We start from the raw sequence: 12,347 nt of genomic DNA on the forward strand, positions 1-12,347 counted from the left end.
AGACCCTGACCAAGTGCAGCATCCGCTACTCCCATCCCAACCACGATGCTTCAGTATCTGGAACAATGGGCAGTAGCAGGCAGGCACAGAACAGCCAATGTTAACAAGTGTGGACTTCCTAAACAACCCCTTCTTTCTTCGTGTACTTAACACAGAGTGGAAACCGCCCTGTAGGGATGACTGGAGGACGGCCCTCTCCCACGTGGTTGCTCAGGCGTCCGTGTTCACACAGCTGAACTCCCCAACTCTCCCTCGCTCCAACACCGACTACAGTTTTTGGAGTGTTTTTTCACTCTCCTGTTCGCTTTAGAAATTGCTGTCCATGTATGTACCATGGGACTGCAATATTCAGCTCACAAGTCTGCCGTCTCTACAGCTACCTCTGGCCTTTCCTGAGGTCAGCAGTTGTCAGTACCAACTTCCAGCTCACTTTATGCACAAAGGACAGCAACCTGATATGTGCTAACAACAGTCCTGAAAGGTACCCATCTTCTTTAAAATTCTTTTTTTTTTTTTCTTTTCTTTTTCTCGGAGCTGGGGACCGAACCCAGGGCCAAGCACTCTACCACTGAGCTAAATCCCCAACCCCTTCTTTAAAAGTCTTAGCATTTCTTTTTATTCTTACTATTATATGCATGAGTGTTTTTCCTGCATGTATGTATGCCTGGCATCTGCAGAGGTCATAAGAAGGTCACATTCCCACCCACACTGGAGATACAGAAGTTGTGAGCTGACATGTGGGTGTTGGGAATTGAACCCAGGTCCTGTTCAAGAACAAGTGCTCGTGACTGCTAAGCCAACTCTAGCTCTTCTCATTTTTTTTGAAAAAATGTTCAAACCCAGCACTGAGCACAGGAGGCTCAATGAAGTAACTGGGTTTTCATTTCTAATCCTCTTGCAGATAAATAGCAATGCTGGCAACACAGGGAATTAATTTCCTCTTCATTAGGATAGAAATGAAGGAATCTGACTTTCACTTGTTCACAGTGGCAGAGTAAAACACTGTGGATTGGGCAATACATGGCTGCTACTGAGGTAAATACACAGTGGAGCACTAATGCCTCAGAGGGGAGGAGACAGTCTTTCTAGCTCACACTGGTAAGATGTGTATGTATGTAGTCCCCACACGCTGTTGACAAAGTTGTGGTTGGACTGACTCACTTTGTATCAGGCATGTCATACATATGAAGTCCCAGTACCAACCCGGAGTAGTGTCACATAGCAGACTCTGGCACAGAGTTTGCATGGGGTATGCGGCACAGTGCCTTTCCACCTCTGTGCACAGAGACTCCTACATGTCTTCAGATAGCAGGGCTGGCAAGAAGACGGCCTCACTGGTGCCTGTTTCCCAGCACTGAGCACTCAGTGTTTGGTCAAGAAACACCATATTGTGCTGACAAGATGCCCAACTCAGTAACTTGGAGACCCACTCTAGGAACACCTGATAATTCTGGACACAGTATCACTCACAACTTAATCGACAACATTTGCGGTCACCTGCCTCCCTTGGACCTCTTACTCCACATGACACTCAAGACTTCAATTCACACCTCAGAGAGGAGGTAGTGTGTGGGCATAAAGCACCTTATATCCTGGCACCACAGATTCAAGACACCCATACTGTAACCACCATGCGTCCATTTCTCCACACTGCTCTTCCCAAAGCCCCATGCACAGTGTCAGGAAGGAAGCTGGATCTGCCCTTTCCTGTCAGGGGCACTTAAGCAGTGGACAGCCCCCCCCCCCCGCCCCCCAATGGCCTGAGAGACAGGTTTCTTGACGATCCTGAGTCTATTAGCTCATCCTGTCCTTTGGATATTGGGTCTTGCTACCTCAAAATCACAAAGGCCACCACTCTGTCACTTCTGCCTCTGGTATGTGTACAGGGGTACACACACCTGTGGTAATTCCCTGCAATGCTAAGACTGTGGGCCTGCTACTGCCCCAAAGGTGGCACATTTTAGAATCAGTGACAAGTTTTTGGCAGCTCCTCATACACTCAGCGAGTAGAGCTTAGCTGTTCTGTTCTCACAGAACCCAGTGCTGAAATTCTGCAGTGACCACAGCTCACACTAGCCCAGTCCTGGCTGAGAGTCTCCATGGCTACCCACTCTAGCGGTGGAGCCTATAGCTCAGGCACTCCACAGTCGTGTCAGCAGCAGAGCCAGGCAGATTCCCAAGCACCTATCAGTACTAAGAGCAAGTGTCACCACACACGCACACTTATACACATGAAAATGCTCCCACTCACAGGCTATCTGATTTTATAATGCAAATTACAAATACACTATTTGACATTTTATAATCTTAAAGCCTTATGGTAGAAATCTTTCATAAAACTTAAGTATTATGTTTGTAATATCTTTGCAAAAACTTAGTTTACATTAAAAGTCACCTAATGATTTAAAGTTTCATATTCTACAAGATGAAAAAGGTGCCAGAGATCAGTCAAATAACCATTAGATGTACTTAATGCTACTGGGCTGTCCATTCAAACACAGCTCACAGCATTATCCAAAAAGACACCAGAATACACAAGTCATGAGGCTGAACAGGATGCTATCTCTTACAGGACAAAGAGGGAGTGCTAGAGAGTCAGCTCGCTGGACAGGAGTAAACACTGCTCTCGCAGAGGTTCCAAGTTTGGTTCCTAGCACCCACATTGGGCAGCTTTTACCCAGATATAAGCTCTAATTCCAGGGGATCCAACTCCCTCTTCTGGCCTCCACAGGCACCGTACACATACATGCCGAAAAACACTCATGCATGTAAAAGAAACCCCAAACCACCACCACCACCACCACCACCACCACCACCACCACCACCACCACCACCACCACCACCACCACTTTTAAAAAGTGGCACCTACTGCAGAAGATCTGGGTAGTGTAGCCATGCAGTGTAGGTACCTGGCTCAGGGCTGTTGTGCTCTTTGATGTGAGATTGCATCCCTAGGACAAGCTAGAGGCCTTGCTGCCTCAGCACGGTACACTGAACTTTCCAGGGTACTGCTTACTTCTCCATCTCGACATGGGGTCTTGCTCTGTTCCCAGAATGGCCTCTAAACCATGGTCTCAAGTGAGCGCCCTTCCTCAGTTTACTGAGGAGACAGGACTACAGGAACAAAGCACCATGCCTGACTAGGACTGGGATTTTAAGTGAGTAAAAATCTGTGACAGCATGCTAATAACGGTATTTCATGAGTACTGCAAAAACCCACACCAAGTGAGCCAACAGAGAAACTCCCCCAGGTGCCGGCCATCTAGACAGTGACACGGAAGGGGGAGCTGCTGACGTAGAGGCACACTTGGAAGCACTTTTCCATCTATTCACAGGTTTACTGTGCAATGACCCCTGGCAAGGCTGGTACTGTCTGCCTGACCATCTTTAACTCTTGAACTTGCTTTGTGGAGAATGGCCTTGAACTCCTCATCACCCAGGCTTCACCACCCCAGCACTGGAATTACAGCATGTTACCACACTCAAGTTTGATGCAGTGGTGGAGACTGAAGCTAGGGCTTTATGCTTGCTAGGCAGCCATTCTACCAACAGAGCCACACTCCAACCCTGTCTAACCATCTTCAGAGCCCTTCGCTCTTGCGCAGGTGTGTGCTGAGGGTCCCGAGACTTTCCTAAGGCACAGCTTTGACATTAAAGGAGACATGTTCAAAAACTCACAGGTCACCAGCTGAGAGCTTCTGAGAGGCAGCAGTGACCCACCTTCTGGCTGTCCCTGGTGCTGCACCCTCAAGGAAGGTGCAGGGCCACTGACTGCCCTGAGGCTATGCACCATTCACAACCTGTCCTCAACCCCCTCCTATACTATTCCTGCCTGTCCTTCAGCCTCCTTCCCACCTCTAGTTGGCTGACAGGCACTCCTCAGCCTTTTCTCAGGCCAAAGGCTTGCACTCTCCTCCTGTCTCCAGTCCCGGGCTGCATCTCTCGAGAACTCTTCACTCGGCACTCCTGTCTAGAGAGGTCATTCATGTTCCAAAATAACTGTGTCTCGAACTGCATTGGGCTTTCATCTATACCCTTCCGTCCTGCAGCTCTGCTCTAGGAAATGCCATGCCTCCTGTCAGATTTCCTGGGCCTCTCGGCTATACCTCTGCTCAGTATTCAGACAAGCTTCTGTTTGGAAGGCACTCCCACAAGCTCCTTCTTCCTTATCTTCTGGGGCCTCTGTGAGAATCACCCCAGCTCATGCCAGCTTTCTCTAAGTCTTTGGTCAACCCCTGATTACCCTTCCTAGGATTCTTGGTTGGAAACCCCTGTATGGCCGCTGTGTTGTGGGAACATCTGCCATTGAAAACACTGAGCCCTGCATAGCTATTTATTATTACATACGAATACTCATAAAGGTCTAACCTGCAAGTCAGGCACAGTAACAGTGACAATAGAAATTATCAATAGAATTAAACTACTACAGTAGTTGAAGTAATAGATGTTAGGTGAACAGGGTTATTCACCCAACGCCCAGGAAACAGTACACTTGTGACAAGTGGCCTGGGCACAAGAATGCAGCAGTGCCAGAGAACTTTAAAAGGGTCATCTGAGTGACACAACAATGAGGACGATTCCTAAGTGACTAGCAGGAGCGTAGTATACCATATATAGCCCAGATCAGCTGGGCAAAGGGACAATTCAAGTCTCAGTGGGAAGGTCTGACAGTTCAAGATCTTATAACTCATAACACAGTACATAATTCAAAATTTTGACTTGCTTATTTCTGGAATTTTCCATTGAGCATCCTCAGACTGGATCCCACAGAAAGCAAAACTGCAGATGCAGGGCCTGCTATCTCTTCCCTTTTTCCCATCTGTTTTGTTCTCTAGAGTGCCGGTGCCAAACGGAAAGATTCTGTGCAGGCATTCCTGACATAGCACTGGCATGGACATGCTGTTCGGTAAATGCTCCAGTTGTACAGGAGAGAACAGGCAGTCTCAGCCGAGGGCAAGGGTGGGAAGTGGTAGCACAGAACACTCTAACAAAACTGGAGGGAAATCACATCTACATCATACTTCTAGAAACGTTAGCTTCCAGCGAAGCCTCTTGTAGCACGTTACTGGAGGATGAGCCCCAGTGAACAAACAAGAACCCCAAACAAACACAGGAGCTAATACAGCTGAGTGATGGAGAAGCCACAGGAAAGAACACTGCCCCAGATAAGAGTGACCAACTGGCAGACAGCTTCCAACAGCCAACACACGGGGCACAGTGACTGATGGACCAGCTTCTGCCTTTGGCTTCAGCAGCAGCCCCGAGGCTTGGAAAGATGGCATTATTAGATGTACATGACACATCCTGACTGGTGGACCTGTAATGTGATTTCCAGGAAGGATTAACTGAGGGGAGAGGACCCTCCCTCAGAGTAAGTGACACCTTTCTGCAGCAGAGCAAACAGGAAGAGGATGTCCAAGAGAAGCTGCTGCTCTCCGGCCCGCCTTTGCTTTTTGCTCATGACTGCATCCCACTCTCCTGTTAGCACTGCCATCCATCATCCGACTCGGCCTCTTTGGCCCTGCTACATGAGCAGAGGCCAATGACTCCCCAGTACTCCTCTAGGCTTTCTGTGCCGACTCCAAAGGCATCTAGCAGCCTAGTGGACTGTGCTCCTATATTTGGTTCTCAGTCTTTTCTGTGGGTAGATGGCTAAAATGACGTCAACCAGACCAGTCTGTGCCAGTCCTGTGAATCATCTTGTAACATACACACACTATTCTTTTGCCAGGAGAACCATGCCTAATACAGACTGTGGTACCAGGAATGGGTCCAAAATAACTGCAAAAAATCCCTGTAACAAGTCCAGCTGCTCTACCATGTGGAACACATAATCTAGCAAAGCCAACACTACTGTGGTGTCAGTGGTAAAGAGGGGTGATGTTTGGGGTCTTCGAGGACCACACAGGTGAATCACAGTGGAAGCCTTTGGGACTTTGGAGCAAGGCCTTGCTCTCACCTACAGACAATGATTTTCATTCAGAGACAGCTCTTGGCCTGCTATGGGGGCTTGGTGGAAACTGAGAATATGACAATGGGCTACTAAGTTACCACGTGATTTGAATTGCCCATCACAGGCTAGGCATTACCTACCAAGCCATAAAGTTAGAGGTGCAAAGCAGCAAACCAACATCAGTTGGAAGTGATAGTTATGTGACTGAGATGGAACAGGTAGTAAATGAAGTTACCCAAATGCCTGGTACAACTTCAACAATGCCTTCTGTCCCCAAGTACTGCCTCATGAGGTATGCTCTGTGACTGGATGACTACAGAGAACCAAAGCAAGGCCTGGTTTATTAACAGTGCTACCCTTTGTAGAGGCCATCCACCAGAAGCAGGTAGCTAGCTGGAGTATTACAGCATCCTTCTGGGACAACCCTGAAGGACACAGTGAAGGAAAATCCTGTGGTAGGCACCACATTGGGCAGGACAGAGTTGTATATTTTTAGTATTATTTTCATTCTCTCTATGCATGCACACATGCATGCTACTGGTGTGCACTGAGGTCAGAGGACAACCTGTGGGAGATAGTTCTCTATAGTTCCACTATAGCAGTCCTAGGAATTGAACTCAGGCTATCGGGCTTGGTGGCAAGCACCTTTAACTCAATAAGCCATCTTGCTAGTCATATACATTTTATTTGGACAGATGTATAGTTTATACACTGACACATAGGGCATTCCCAGTAGTTTGGATGAACAGCTGGGGACTTGCAAAGAGTATGATTGGAAAATCGGTGATACAGACATTTGGGGAAGAGGAACATAAACATCTCTTCAAATGAAGTGAAGATACTTGTGTCCTATATAAATGAGAAGAATGTCAACAAGTAAGCAGGATGGCCTGTTTTGTAGACAGAAATCAATTCCTTTTCCTGGCTATTCCTGTCATTGCCCAACTGACCCATGAACAAAGTGGTCACAATGGCAAGGATACATGAGATCAGCAACTAAAGCATCTGGCTTGACAAAATGGTGGAATGGCCATTTAAATACACAGCTATGGCCAGGTAGGTAGCAGTAGCCTGAAGGGCTGGGGCAGAGTCACTGTATATGCTCTGATTCAGTGTTCAGATTATGGTAGTTTCTCCTGTAGCCAGGATTCATGGATCCAAGAATCAAGGGGAAGAGATGGGAACAGTACCACTCAACACTACCCTAGTGCCCCACTAGCAACATTTTGCTTTCTGTTCCTACTCTGCTCTGGTAGCCTAGATGTCTTGGTTTCAGTGCTTCTGTTAGGAGGCATGAGAAGCATTACATGGATTCAATTAAACTGGAAACTTAAGACTTTCCCCTGGCCACTGGCTCCTGATGTCCTTGAGTCAACAGCAAGAAAGGAGTTACAGTGTTATTAGAAATAATGGGTCCAGACATCATGGAGAAACTCAACTGCGATGGAGAACAAAGAGTAGAGACTTTCTTGGTGTGACCATGTTCTGAGTTAAGTCTGAAACAGTAACAACTCAATCCAGGAAGGCTGGTAAATGATCAAACCTTCAGGAGGCTGAGGCAGGAGGACATAAATTCTAAGCCTTCCTGTGTTATGAAGTAAGTTTCAGGCTGCTCCCACAGATAAAGAGACAGGACTTGTTGAATATATGTGCTGGGTAGTAGAAAAGTAAAAACAACTATGACCAAGTTACCAATGACCGAAATGAGGAATGTAACTGCCATCATCATTCTGTCTTATATTGTTAAAATGTTCATGGCTTTATATGTATGCATTAATAAGCAGATATTTGTGTTTTCCTTCTTTTCCTATTTTACTACTATATAACACTAAGAAAATGTCAGAACTTATCATATTAAAGTTACAGGGTATAACCTGAAGACATCTGCTCTGGGGGAAGAACTGATATGTTTTTAGTTATACATAGTACACTTACATAATGTCATGCTGAATTACAAGTTTGTATTATCTTAATTCGGAAATTAAGCATGACACAAAAAGTGGCTGTGGGTCAAGTTGTCTAGGGGTGGACTTGTGATGCTTAATCTTGCCAACTTGATAGCAATTAACTTGACAGAACCAATTTAAGCAACATGCCTCTGGGAGGGTCTCTGAGTGCATTTCCAGGAAGGAGTAACTGAGGGGTGACCCATTCACCAAGTGGGCAGCACCTTCTTATCAGATACATAAAAGTGTTTGAGGCAAAATAGTGTTGCATGTCTATGTGCCTTCATTTCTTCCTCTCTTAAAAAGATTTATGTATTTTTATATGGATGAGTGTTTTGCCTATATGTAGGTCTCTGCATCCATCTGTATCTGGTACCCCCAGAAGACAGAAGACGTTAGATCTCCTAAGACTAGAGTTACAGGTGCCTCATTGAACCTGGGTCCTCTGAAAGAGAAGCCACTGCTCTTAACTGCCGAGCCGTCTCTCCAACCACTTCCCTTCATTTCTTGCTAAGTCAATCTAACTCTACTGCTGTGGCTGTCATCTCAGCATCTTGTTGCTATCAGACTCCTGCTACGTTGGCCTTCCAATATATACTGAAGACTAACAACTCTGAAATCTTCCAGGTCTTCAGCCCCACGCATTTAGCAGTTACCAAGTTACTCAAGTGGATTGAGTTCTCTGGCACACAGAGAGCAGCTGTTGGACCACCCCACCACTACTGCACAGGCGGCTGTTATGAACCCCGTTAGAATATATCTTCATGTATCTACCTTCTACCAGTTCTGCTCCTCTAGAGCTTTAAGACAACTGAAAGAACAACCGCCAGGTTGGAGTGTGAAACTCTAGGCATGAGAAACCTTGAGGGACACATGTGATGAAGTCAGATTACTGTCTGTCACAGAAGAACATCCTAGAGCACCTAACTTCAGGATGCGAAGGAACAGAGGTGTAGCCATAGCAAGGGTGGGTAGAGCCTACCCACCATCAGAGACCAATGTTTTATGTAATCATGGAACCCAGACTGGCTCTGGGAGGTGGAGTGCAGATACTCTTCTTAACAAGTGTGCATTTGACTTTCAAAATATAGATATGCCCTACTCTGATTAAAACAAAAACTTAGCATATACTAACTATAATCAAAGAAACGAGAACCATCTCACCCTATTTATCACATTCTTGAACTTACAGCAAAGAGGAAGCACATTACTGATACTTTCCACCAATACGAGTGTTAAACAAAGAGAGCGCGCGCGCGTGCATGCATGCGTGTGCATATGTAGATCCTAGAGCACCTAATTGGGCCACATCTCCAGCACACTTCCTGATTTATTTATTTTTGTATGTGGTATGTGTGGTATATATGCATTACATGCATGTGAGAATGTGAGAATGAGGGTGTCAGCCTCTGCTGCCTTCCGGTTTTGAGACAGGGTCTCTCACTAAGTCAGAAGCTCACCATTTGGTTAGGCTGGAGGCCAGCGAACTCCTCGGAGCTTCCTGTTTCCATACTGTGGTTCCTGACATGTGCAGCCATGTCTGGCTTTTATGCATGTACTAGGGATTTAGACTTAGGTCCTCATGCTTCCAGACCAAGCGCTCTTAACCACCAAGGCATCCATTGCCCATGTCTTTATTAGTTTGAAGCAAATTCTCAGTAAGTTGCCCAGGCTGGCCTGGAACTCACTCTGTAGAGAGGTAGGTCTTGATCTTACATTCTCTTTCCTCTGCTCCTGAATAGCTGGCATTAAGGCCTGGATCACAAGGCTTGGTTCCATGTTCCCTCTCAGTTACTTTCTGTCCCCTATCCATTTGTAAAGGATGTGTGTCAGGCATCTGGGTACTATAGACTCAGCAGTACATGCAACTGACAGGGTGAGTCATCTGAACAACAGGACAGTTTCCAAGATGGAGCCATGGGATCAGGACCCTTGGTGAAATGGTGGTGAGGCTGCTGCTCCTATCAAGATGTGAAGAACTAAAAAAACCATCCACTAAATGTGTGGGGCACATGGCTGCTGACACAGCACTGTGCCGAGGAATAGGCTGGCAGACACAGCTGTACTTGAGAATTTCTACCCAGACAAATCAATCCACTCTGAAAGCAGACACCACGAAGGAGATCCTTTGAATGAGCACCTGACTGCCTCTTGCCAACTGACAGCAGAGCAGCAGAATGTGCTGGAAGGTTTCCTGCTGCTGTTTGAGAAAACTGTTGTGCTTGTTTATGGCCGACAAGACCTCGGCAGCACCTAGAGTTCATCCAGACACACAACCCTCTGGCACATTCCTAGGTGGATTCTTAGCAAGCACCATTGGCAACCTTGGCTTGACTGCTAATTCTGCTGCTGCTCCCCCACCCCCACCCTGCCTTTCCCACCCATCTATCTATTTTGCCCTCAGACATTGGCTTTTACTGATTTCTGTAATAACTCTCCTCTGTCACCCCAAATGCACTGATGCATTTCTGCATGAAGCTAACAGCATAACATTTTATGGAAATACAGAACAAAAAACCAATACCGTGTGTTTCCCAAGAAGAATGGTATGCTGCACAGCCAGCTTCTTAACAAAACAGATTTCTACTAAAGTGTACAGGGCTCCATATAAAAACAGGGGAAAGGAGAATGTAACTGCACACTGATTACGTCAATGAGGGTTCTAGGAGACTGTCACCAGAGATGTCGCAGCCATCGTAGTGAGTGAACACACACACTAAGATATAATCATAATGTAAACATTTCCTGACAGTGTCGTCTTCAGAATAATCCCTGTGGGTAAGTGAGCATGGACACTCACTAAGTTACCTCACAATTCGGGACTCAGAGTAAAGGTTGGTAAACATCTGCAGAAAGTCAGATATTGGGGCACTGGAAAGATGGCTCAGTGGGTAAAGTGACTTGCCCAGTCAGACAACCTGACTCAGATCTCAAGAGCCATACAGTAGGAGAGACCTGATTCCTGCAGGTTATCCTTGGACTTCCATTTTATGCCATGACACACTCATACCCACACATATATGGATACACAAAACAAATTACAATGTAACAAAAAGACACATTGTGTTTCCCTGTACCTCCAGGGAAAACTGATGACATTATGTAGTTCCTTACAAGATGTGAGATAAATGAAAACAGCCAGCTTTTCCTCCTTGTAATCTGCCCATCTTAGTCTCCCACTGCTGGGTAACTACAGACACATGTGTGCTGATATATGCTCAGTTCCAAATGTCCCCTTTGCTGGAACTAAAACTATCACCCAAGCTGCTGCCACGGGACCAATATTCCATCAGCCTGGGTATACTAGTGAGAGAAGTTGAACTCTTCCTGGGTTAGCCTCACCCAACCCAAGGTTAGGTGCCCATTAGGAATCATCTTCAAACCATAGGCTACACCCAGCACACATCTTTCGCAGACATGGGCTACTGAAGCTCACTGTAGCTCAGCTGACAACTCTGGCCAAGGACTGCAATCCTGGCCCTCTCTATGGAAACACTCAAGACCACCGGTTCTGTTTCACAAAGGCAACTTTATCTAACAAACGAGTTAAAGCGCTTTTGCATTTGGTATCTGCAAACTTCAGTCTTCCTGAAAGCAGAGGAAGTCAGTGGAGTAACAGCTCTTCTTCACCCCACAACTGTGACTTGCTTGATTTTGTTTGTTTTCAGACAGGGTCTCACTTAGTAGGCTTGGCTGGCCTTGAACTTGTGGCAATCCTTCCCTCGGGTTTCATGCTCTTTGCTATCCTCATGTCAGTGGCTGTACCCCGATATTTTACGGATCTACCTCTTCCCACTGCAATGCTGTACTCACCCACACCTCTGTGACCAGAATCCCAGGCATAGAGTCCACAGGGGAGGAATGAAGTCATCTTGGCTCCTGCTTTCAGAGCTGCTTAGTTCACACTATGGTGAACCAGAGCAAGGACTATGGAAAGAAGCCGGGACAAACACCACGTCCTTCAAGGGCCTCATCTTCTCCTTTCCAGCCCTCCCAATAATGCTGTCATATTCATAGCCATCAAGAAAGTGTCTAACTCCAGATTAGATCAGAGACCTGTCAACCCATTCAACTGTGGAGACACAGCCACACAACCACTGCTTTGTCTAATGGTGCCCTTCACCATCCCCTGCAGTCTCTCTGGAAACACTCTCCAGCAGGCCAGCAGTGTGCTTTGCTCACCTCCTGCACTCTCAGCAAAACCAAACTGGCGATCCAGAGTGTGAGTCCCAACAGCAGTTACATCACCCCCTCCCTTTTATCTACCATGTAGCCGCTTCCACAAGGTGGCTGTCACAAAGGGTAACTCGGGCAAACCTGTGGGTGACTGGCCGGGAAGGCTTGCTCTGGAGGACCACAGCCTGGCTTGCTGCTAAAAACTGTCATTTCTCATGGGTGTGTTTGGCCAGGACCAGTGTCAGGATGGTTATTACCATAGTAATGTCAGA

General features: G+C 46.5%; 1 protein-coding gene across 14 annotated transcripts in view; it reads right to left on the reverse strand.

Moving 5' to 3' along the window:
- Positions 1-12,347, reverse strand: part of Sfswap (splicing factor SWAP) — a 70,329-nt gene that overhangs the window by 30,541 nt on the left and 27,441 nt on the right. The window lies entirely within an intron of this gene.

Source organism: Rattus norvegicus, chromosome 12, assembly GCF_036323735.1.
Source record: "Rattus norvegicus strain BN/NHsdMcwi chromosome 12, GRCr8, whole genome shotgun sequence".
NCBI classification, from domain to species: Eukaryota; Metazoa; Chordata; class Mammalia; order Rodentia; family Muridae; genus Rattus; species Rattus norvegicus.